This window comes from Alligator sinensis, unplaced genomic scaffold, assembly GCF_000455745.1.
Source record: "Alligator sinensis unplaced genomic scaffold, ASM45574v1 scaffold944_1, whole genome shotgun sequence".
Lineage (NCBI taxonomy): Eukaryota > Metazoa > Chordata > Crocodylia > Alligatoridae > Alligator > Alligator sinensis.
Window position 1 is genome coordinate 148181 of NW_005843081.1, and position 10570 is coordinate 158750.

Sequence of the window (10570 nt, forward strand, 5' to 3'; positions counted from 1 at the left end):
GTTTGATGTGAATAGTCGGTACTTTTTTTGTGTTGTGGTTATTGGTTTTAATTAGTTGTACAGTTCCTCCAGCTAGCATTGCTTTGGTCCCTGATTTAAGGTTGCAATCAGGAAGCAGTTCAGAGAAGTAAATGAGGCATTAGTTCTTTACCAGACAAAAAGAAATAGGCAGGCGTAGGGAATTTTAGACATTTTTTGTTCTTTTTCATTCTGACTGATTACAGGTGTTGACTAAATTTTAATCCTTAGAATTTAGTTGACAGTGGCTGCATCTACACGAGACGCTGACTGCACAGTCATTACTGTGTAGTCATTGGGTGTGTCTACACATGAATTTACTGCTCATTAAAGCTACTGTGCAGTAAGTTACTGCTCAGTAAGTAGGAATAGGGGCAGCATCTACACATGCAGTCGACTTGGGACAAGATTTAGTCCCAAGTTAGAACAGCCTGCTATGTGGTGGGAGGACTGGGGATGAGGGCAGGAGCAGGGGTGAGGGTGGGGAATGGGAGGGCCCCCCCAGTGCAGGACGTAGCATGGGTCCGGGGCCAACGTGGCTGATGGCTTGGTCCTGGGCTACACATACCAGGTGGTGCCTGGATTCACCCAGTGTCCATGGCCTCTGATGTGCTTGGGGTCAGTGCCCGGCCAATGCCCCCTTCATTGGGCTGGCAGCCGGGGGTGGCATGGCTAGCTGCTCCTCATGGGCAGCTGCAGGGCAGGACTGAAGCTGAGTCAGCTGCTGGACAGGGCTCCCCAGGCTGCCAGTGGATGCAGCAGCTGGGAAGGAGTGCAGGGCAGGACACTGAAGGCCTGGAGCCCCTCCTCTGGTGACATGTCATCAGATGTGTCAGGGTGGGGCACAAGCTTCTGGGGCACCAGAATGTGGGTCAGCTCCCACATGAAGGCCAGGTCCTGGGGTTCCACCAGATCAATAATTGTGGCTGGTCACAACCACCCTGTGGGCCCACAGGTCCTTGACCTTAATGGGCACTGCCACGCTGACTGGGAGTGGCCCCATGCATCCCAGCCACCAGGGCTTTATAAATGTGTGTATTTGAGTATCGCCCACTTCGGGCAAACTGCCTCAGGACATTCTCCTTGCTCCACAGTGCCACAAGGGTGCACCCCTCCTCCCCGGTCCAGTTTGGGCTCCTGGGGCTCTGGACAATCAGACACATGTGGATAGGCCTCAGGCTGGACACAGGGGAGGAGGATAACATCATGCCTCATGCCAACAGGCTGGGCCCCTGTGCAGCTGGTCCTGTGATGCTGACCCTGGAGGGCTGGCAGTAGCACCCCCAACAGGGGTATAGCCAGGGAGTTGCAGCTGTGCAGCTAAAGCATTTTACCAGCCCTGGTATGAACACAGGGCTGGGCAAGGGGTGTAGGAAACTGCAGCCCTTTGCAGCACTCACCCTTTGCTGGCCAGGCAGCAGCTCTGGAGGGGGACAGCCCAGGCAAACACAGCCTGCAGGCTGTCCAGGGTGCACACAGGGCCTGCTGGGCTCCTGGACAGAGAACAGCTCCTTCAGGCTCCCTTTGGTGTGTGCCCCAAGGCACAAAATGACTGCAGGTTTTTATACCCTGCAGCTAGGGGCTGCCAGAGAGCAGCCCATCAGCAGGGGAGGGGGCAAGGGAGGAGCCCTGAGAATGGGCTCAGGCTGGCCGCCTAGTGGCTGGGCAGACCCAGCCAGGAAGCTCCTGCATTACTGCGCAGTAATGTATCTACATGTGCGTTACTGCGCAGTAACTAACTGGGTGTAAATTTGCTACCTGCATCATGCAGGTAGCAAATTTAAGCCCAAATTGGTATAAGCCACCATAGTTACTGCACAGTACAGGAGTGCACATGTAGATGTGCTTCCATACTACACAGTAATTTTTACTTACTGTGCAGTAATTGGGTTACTGCACAGTAAATGTTCACTTGTAGGCAAGCCCATTTAGTACTTCTATAAACAATAACTAGAGCTACTTCACAGTAGAATCACCGAATGGCTTTTAGGTAATGCTGACTGCACAGTAGCTCGTTACTACTGTGCAGTGGTAGTAATGAATTACTGTGCAATCAGCATCACATGTAGATGTGGCCAGTTAGATTTAATGAGTCAGTGCAAAATTTAAGATTAAAATTCCTGGGTTCCAAAATAAGTACATTTGGATATCCAATCTTCATAAAAAGGGTTTGATTAGTCCCTTTCTCTGGCCTGTTTAACTGCATGTTATCAAGGGCTTAAGGCCTCACTGTGTGTGTCAAGTAGGCCCTGTTAAAATAACACATTCATTGTGCCTGGCAGCAATACTCAAAAGCATATCACATTGCACTGCATGGGCTGCCTCCTAAACTTCAATAGTGAAGTTGCATCTGTACTAATTAGCAGGGGGTGGTCTTGGCACCACCAATCATTAGTCTGCTCAAAGAACTGAGTGAAAGTGGCCACATGGCTTCTGGTATAAAAAAAGAGGAGATCTAAGCTGTGCGCTGTACTTGAGAACACTGTTGCAGTCACTGTTCTTTTACTGAATGTATGCAGTTTCTCCCCTCTGTATAAAATACATCATTTATTTTATGACTGTATGCACACAAGGATCAAAAAGTAGCTCTCAAAGTAAACGATGTCCTCTTTCCAGGGAAGCAACATCAGTTGATACAGCAGGCAATAAGATCCCCAAATTCCTGAGAGCTTAATGCCTGCTTTCTGCAAGTGAAACTTGAGCACTATATAGCTCAGGAACAATCCAGGAGAATACTGTGGTGCAGTTGCAACCCCTGCCCTCTTTGGTTCCTGGCCCACCCAAAGTTTAAAACAAATGGCCTGGTAGTGGCAGGCAGCATTTCTATTCGGGCAGTAGTGAGGAAGTCACTTGACTTTGTGGTTCATTATAATCTGCCTGCTTCGTTGTAATCTCCATTGCACCAGTGTTAAAGAAACTCTGTCCTTTTCTAATGAGTTTAATGCACCACTAATCAAGCTATTCTTTCTTCTGCACTTCTGCAATTCAGCTGATTTTTCAGTCTCAGCCCTGGGATCACACCAGAGTTGATTCAAGACTTGGTGCAGTGTGGGGGCTGAGAGTGACACTGGCACAGGCCAGGTTCCCACCCATCCCCTACAGCACCACAGTGTCACTGGTTCAGGACTCTGATATGTTAACAAGAGTAGGAGTCACATTGTAGTGGATTCCAATATTGTATTATCTTTCTGAATCAGTCTAATGTTAGCTCACTATATATTAGACGATATGATCTGAAGATACTCCTCACTAGAAAAGTCTTAACTTTACTATGCTACAATGACATGTAGCACACACTTTACTACTTGAAGGCTCAGACACTAGTGTTGTAAGTGCAGCTAGCACGTTAAGTGTAACATGTAACAATGCCCTCACCGCAGTGTAAATGTATGCTGCTTTTTTCTCACTTTGGGTTGTATAAGCCCTGCCTTACTCCTTTAACCCTCATCCGTTCTCATGAAACCGTAACCATTGTTCTCATGGGGTAACTTGTTACTCCACAATTCCACATTGTTGGTCTCATAGGGTAACTTGTTACCCCACCCACATGAACAAAATGGAACCAGTGACACTATAAATGTACCAAAAACCATTTATTAAACATACAGATTGTTTGAAAGAGTATTTATGATGATTTGAACCCAAAATATTATTTAACTAGAACTATGAATAAAATTTTAAATTTTTTTAGAGTTTCAAAACGTGAATGAACAATTTGCTAAGTCTGCAGTTCACACTGTTTTCAAACTAACAATTACTTCCAAAAACATTTCCTGTTTTAACTACATATCGTATTTCTCACAAAGCAACACTGATGTACTGTGGTGCACACAAGCAAATTGCTTACAATCTTTGCATCATTTCCAGGTTTTGGGGTCATCTGTCCTTGGACGAAAGCACAACATCCACTCAGGCTTGCAGAAGGTTCTACTGGGGTGTGTTGTGGCAATTTGTAATTTAGGGCAGTCATACCAGACTTTATGGACTTAGATTATGTATATCCATCATTCTTCATTTTGTTTGTCCATTGATAAACTGTTCTCCTAGCTCCTGCAAAAAAAACACTTTTTTCTTAAATGTGATCTTTGTTTCCAGTTTGTGTTGTGGTCTAGCCAAATGATGAGGCTGGCAATGGCAGCCACATCCAGCATATCGAAAAATAGTGTCATTGGCCACCTGTTGATTTTCCATTCTGCAAGGGGTCATATGGACTAAGTGGTCGTGGTTATCCACCCCACCCTTGTTTTTATTGTAGTCATGGATGATTAAGTCCCACAAGGCTCGATCCTTGAATCAGTGCTATTCAATGTCTTCATCAGTGACTTGGCACCAGCAGGTGCAGCCACAAGATGCAGTTGAGGTGCAGTTTCCCAGAAACCCCTGCACCTATCACCTTGAAACTTGGCACCTCTGCATGTTTCATCCGAATCAGCCAAAAAACAACAAAGTTATAGATATTTCATTGATTTCCTATTATACTCTATGGCCAAATGTCCGAATCGGCTGCAAATCTTCTGAAGCGATTTGACTGAATTGAATTGGAAAAATGATTCGGATCTCCAAATTGAATCTCTGGCATCCAAATTGTCTGAATCTGAATTGAATAGTTTCCTATTTGCACAGGCCTACTTTTCAAACCGCTGTTGGAGTACTGTGTCCAGTTTTGGGTGCCACACTTCAAGAGGGATGCGGAGAATCTTGAGAGGGTTCAGAAGAGGCCATTTGTATGGTCAGAGGCCTGCAGGCAAGGCCCTACAAGGAAAGACCGAGGGACCTAGATCTCTTCAGCCTTCATAAGAGAAGGCTGAGAGGTGATCTTGTGGCTGCCTATAAATGCATCAGAGGAGGGCAGCAGGGAATAGGAGATGCTCTATTTACTAGGGCACCCCCTGGAGTAACTAGGAACAATGGCCACAAATTGACGGAGAGCAGATTTAGGTTAGACATTAGAAAGAGCATCTTTACAGTAAGGGTTGCCAGAATCTGGAATGGGCTTCCAAGGGAGGTGGTGCTCTCTTCTACCTTGGGGGTCTTTAAGAGAAGGCTGTACAAGCACCTAGCTGGGGTCATCTGACCCCAGTGCTCTTTCCTGTCCAGGGCAGGGGGTTGGACTTGATGACCTACTGAGGTCCCTTCCAACTCTAACATCTATGAATCTATGATGTCTGGCTTTCTTTGCTCTCCACCCACTGACAGGTCATGGTACATGCTTGACAGCAACAGTACAACTATGGAATTCTTTGGAACATAGGAAACTAAGGTGAGTTTCCCATCAAAAGCAAAAATGGATGAAAATTTTTCCTTTCTTCGAACTTCTTGCATTTCATTTGGGATATAACCTTGTTTTTCTGAATCATACCCACATAGGTCAAGTCCTGCTGTAGCAGTCTTTCTGCCAGGTAAGTAATTGTGAAGAAATTGTTACTCACAATATTTCTTCCCATCTTGTACCAACGATGAACCAGTTTTTCAATGACTTGGGTATCAAGATTACCTTGGCATGGAGCTTCTGGTTGCTTGCCTAGGTAAATGTCTCCAGACAGGGGGAATGCTGTTGCTGCATCACAGCACCACCAAATTTTCAAGCCATATTTGGCAGGCTTGCTGGGCATATACTGACTGAAGGAACAGTGATGCCTGAACACAATGAGCTGCTCATCAATCATCAGGTATATTCCTGGAATATAACATTTCCTGAGCTACTCCACAAATTGTATCCAAATATCTCTGAAGGCAGCAAACTTGTCTACAGCTCTCCTTTCCTCATGTGTCAGTTTGTTATCAAATCTCAAGTAGTTGGTGATTTGATGGAATTGCTTTAAACTCATGGTGGTACAGAAGCAAGGATGCCCAGTGTGTTGCTCCCACAAATCCTCCAGTGCCTCGTGACCATCATAGTATAGACCACTCAGCAGTAGGAGGCCAATGTATGCTTCCAGCTGTGTTTCATCTGGCTTTTTCCACTCCTTTTTATTTTCAGGATAGTTATCATTCCACTCCCTGAATCTTCTTTCTACCTCTCTGTTTCTGTTATGATAACAGTCAGGATTTCTTGTGAGAGAAACAAGTGGAACGTTTCCACCACTGTCTCTTTATTACTTTTGGTCTTCCACAGCAGCCTGGAGCTGGTCCTCCTCCCTTTCTCACTGGAAGTGCTGGCAACACTTCTCCTTGTGGTACCAACTCTTCCTCATCTGAGTTGGATGAAGCTTTCATAGACACATGATCTTCTTGCTCTGAACAATCTCCCATGTCTGGAACAAACTCAGCATCCTCACTGCCTTGGGATAAAGTTTTATCAGTGGATGTGTCACTGTCATCCCCAATTACCTGTGCAAGACAGGCTTCAGCACTGAATATGCGCTGCTTTCTCATCCTGGACTGTAGAAAAAAAAGAAAAAATTATTACTGCTGAATGCATATAAGTAACAATCAAAGCTAACCCTGTCCACCTATGCTGTCACAGAAGCAATTCCACCCTGCCCTATGGCAGCACAGGTAGCACCTTGTCCTCCTGGGCACAGAAGCAAGAAACCAGCACCCACCCTTTGCAGGCAAGCCAAATGTGAGTGGATACTGTTTGGAAATCGCACATGCAGGGGCTTATTGAGAGCAAGTAAAAGGGGCATGGTGGGTTTCATGCCCTTACCATTGAAGGGGACTCTATAGTGTATGCTGTATTGCAGAATGATGTTGTTCTATTTCTTTTCTGCTGTCCCTTTCCTCCTTGTCATCACTTCCAACCAAGACAGGGCAAACTAGCTTGTATGTTATGAAAGGGGCAGTTGAGGTGGAGTTTTGCCATGAGAAATGAAAGCAGAGGTGGATTTAGGTGTGACAAAGAGTTTTTTGTTTTTTGGCAAAGGGCAGGGTGTTTGGATGACCTTGCAGTCTGCAAACAAAGTGGTTAGCAACAGGGATTACCACATCTTCTGCCAAAGCAAGGTGGAGAATGGCCATCCATTAGTTACCATGGATTCCTGAAGTGGACATGAATGAAGTGTGAATGAATGCTGACCTTTCAGATGCATCCACCCAAAGTAGCCAAACAGGTTTAGGCCTGTCATTTATACAGAAATTATATTTGGTTAACAAGTTACCCCAATGTGTTTACATGGGCTTGGGGTAAATTGTTACCCCATATGGAAAAACACATTCATGCCTAGGGTAACATGTTACCCTGGGGCAGTTTTTCATCCACAGAAAGCAAACCATTCATGTAAACTGGCTGTTCTTTGGGGATCTTGTGCACTGTGGTGCTAGTGACAATGTCGTAAAAAGAAAAAAAATAGAATTAATTAACTTGAAGATACTGCACAAAATATGTATCTGGGGTAGGAAATTACCTCATGAGAATGTATGAAGGTTAAAAGTTTTGTTGTTTCATTAGTTTGTCTATTCTGAAACAGTGCATCTGATGCCTAAGCCATTTTCAACCATCACTGCATTAGACTAGTCCAGTTCCTGGAAGTATGACTGTTTTAGCAATTATGATCAGATTATTATTCTATTGTCTTCTAAACAATGGGAAGTAATTTATTGGTTCTGGTATTTTGCAGCACTATTCTAACTCTAAAAATAAAGGAAGGATAGGGAAAAACAGCACATAGGTGTAGGACAGTGGTTCTCAACCTTTTCAGAGTTGAAGAACCTGGCTTGCCTATGTCTTTAGACCAACATGGCTACAACCAAAAAAAAAAACAGTTTTCAGAATCAAAGCACTCCTTGGAAAATGCCAGCTTTTAGGGTTGTTTTTTTTATTATGGAAAAATGATAGAGCTATTCTTCTGTTGCAAAGAACTAAGGAAGACCACAAGATGTCAGAATGTTTTTGATGCTATGGATTCCTATTCAAAATTTCTGGGTTTATCTTATGAATCATGTTTACACACCTAACAGTGCTAACACTGCATGGCACCTAACAGTACCCTTGAAAAAATCTAAAGGCAACCCAGAGTGCCAGGGCATCCTAGCTGAGCATCTCCGGTCAATCAGTGATTGCATTTTTTATGTTTGCTAGCCACTAGCTCTCAGAATTTGGGATATGCAACAACAGTGGTGAAATACATGTGGATATACCTTGAATAAAATAAATGCAATGGGGCAGATTTCTTTCACATGCACAGGGCTTGAGTCCAAACAACTTCTACTCCCACTCAGCTCACAGCCACAAGGAAACTTCCTATGCTTCTGTGCAACTGGAGAGGCAATTATTTTGAGTAGAACTAGACAGGCCATGGTATATGGTACATCATCTTTAGTTCGTGTTATGTTTACAGAAACAAATGTTCAGTTCATTGAGAGGGAACAAAGAAGTGCATGCATTTGTTACTATTCAGTTCTTTAAATTGTTTTATTTGCATTCAGTTTTGGCACCATGGTGTGTTTCAGAAACTTTGATTTTGATTGTCTATCAGTGATTAAACAGGAAGGTAGAAGCTAAGGAAATATCATGAGCAATATAATGCCTCTTACAGTAAAACTGTGGTTAAGATTCAGCAGAACAAATGCCTGGAAATATTCTTTTTTTGGTTGCTTTTCTCTCTTTTTCACCTTGTTTTCATTTGGGATTTATTTTAGTTACTGATCCTATTTTCTGTAGTAAAGGGATGCAGACAAGAGATCTGAGACAGACACCATTGCAATGACAGGGTGGAGTTCTTACTATCTGAAGCTGTGGTGAAATTATGTACCTGCCTTGATTTAGTGCCTTGATACCTTGATGTATGTATATGGCTTAAAAGGGTCAACAAATTGAACTGAGAGAAATGGCCAGATGTATATGCATATTTATATGGAGGCAAAGATAATATTAACCAAAAGAACAAAGACTCAGTAAAGAGATCACGGAGAAAAGATTTATAGAAGACAAGTTGTGTGTTTGTTTTGTGGTATGCTCCAGATCAGTGATTGTCAAATAGGATGTTATGAGATCCTTTTATGGGTGCTATGAGCTGGGGTGGGATATTAACACTGTTGGTTTTGCAAGCACCTACACACAAATATCAAGATAAACCCAGAGATTTTAAATAAGAATCCATAATATCAAAAACATTATCACCTATTATGGTCTTTCCGAGTTCATTGCAATAGAAGAATTGCTCTATTATTTTTCCATAGTCAAAAGAAAGATGAAAGCTAAAAGCTGGCATTTCTGAGGAATGCCTTGAGTGTAATGAGGGATGGCCTGAGTCAAAAAAGTTTGAGAAGTGCTCTTGCAGGCGAGTTAAATCTGTAGTGATCTAGAAGTTATAGAAAGTTAAACAAGAGATCAGAAGGCTGTAAGGCATATGGACTCATTGTGAAAGGAAAGAATTTCATTAAGGCTTCAGTTTCACATATTTTTTTTCTTGCTTCCATTGCAAGGCCAAGCAGTCCCAGATTCCCTCTCTCTTCCTCTCCCCCCAGCCCCTTTCTGCCTTTACAAGATTGCAGAGATTTGCTGCTTTCTCTTTTCATGCAACATGCTGCTTAATGTTTCTGGTGTCAGAGCAATGTATGAGATTCTCTTGGTGGACAAGGGAGGGCTAATATTATTACTGAAAACTGTGAAATGTTGTTATGGCAACTAAAATACATCTAGTTGTTATGGCAACTGAAATTTGAAGGCTCTGAGATTACCTCTTTTTCTGATGCTTTTGAAAAATTGATCAAAAGGAACCCTTTAATTTTCCCATTGCTAATCATCTCCAGTTGTCATGCTCACAATTTTATTTAATGTTGTTTTCTAATTGCTGACTTATGACTGACTTAAACAAGAACCTGTATATTGGCATGCTGTAGGAAGCTATTAATAAATACACTGGATATTTTGTCGGGTAGCAAGGTTAAAGGCTGAAACATTCCACAGACCATGGCCATATGAAGCATGCTTTTCAATGGCTTGTTTGCTAAATTGTGTTTACCAAATTGGGATTTCATATTAAAGATTTGTTCTGAGACACATCTTTGGGGTACCCCCAGACTCCCTAATTTCTCCCTGCTGTCCCACTGTTTGTCCCAAGGAACTGACTGTGGCTTGCCCTGGGATAATTCCTTATACCAGACTGCTCTTATAGTGGACCTCACAGCTGCAGCAAGGAAATCTCTGCCAGCTCTAGATGGCTCCTCTTTGGCTGTGAAAACAAATATAGATTCACAAAATGGAAATTTCCATAGAATGGAATATCAGTTGCCCAGAGATCCATCCTTTCACAAGCAATCAGTAAGGAGATAAAACAGCAACAAGATTTATAATATAGGGTAAAAGAATTATGCAAGTAAACATACTGTGGGTCTGAATACGGAGTAGTAAATGTTCTTACCCTCCCATCTGGCTATATCCCAGACCTCCTGAGAGGTCTGCCAATAATATAAGAAATCAGCATTGCTGCTTATTCTGCCAGCGCTGGCTGCTGGGGACCTTGAACCTTCAAAGCCTGGTATTCAAAGATCTTGATGTGATCATAAATAGACTCTAAAATACCTCCAAAGACACCTCCCTCAACATCAGCATTATTATAATTACTCATTAGTCAGTGGATTCCTCCAGAAATTTCTCTCCATAAGAAAA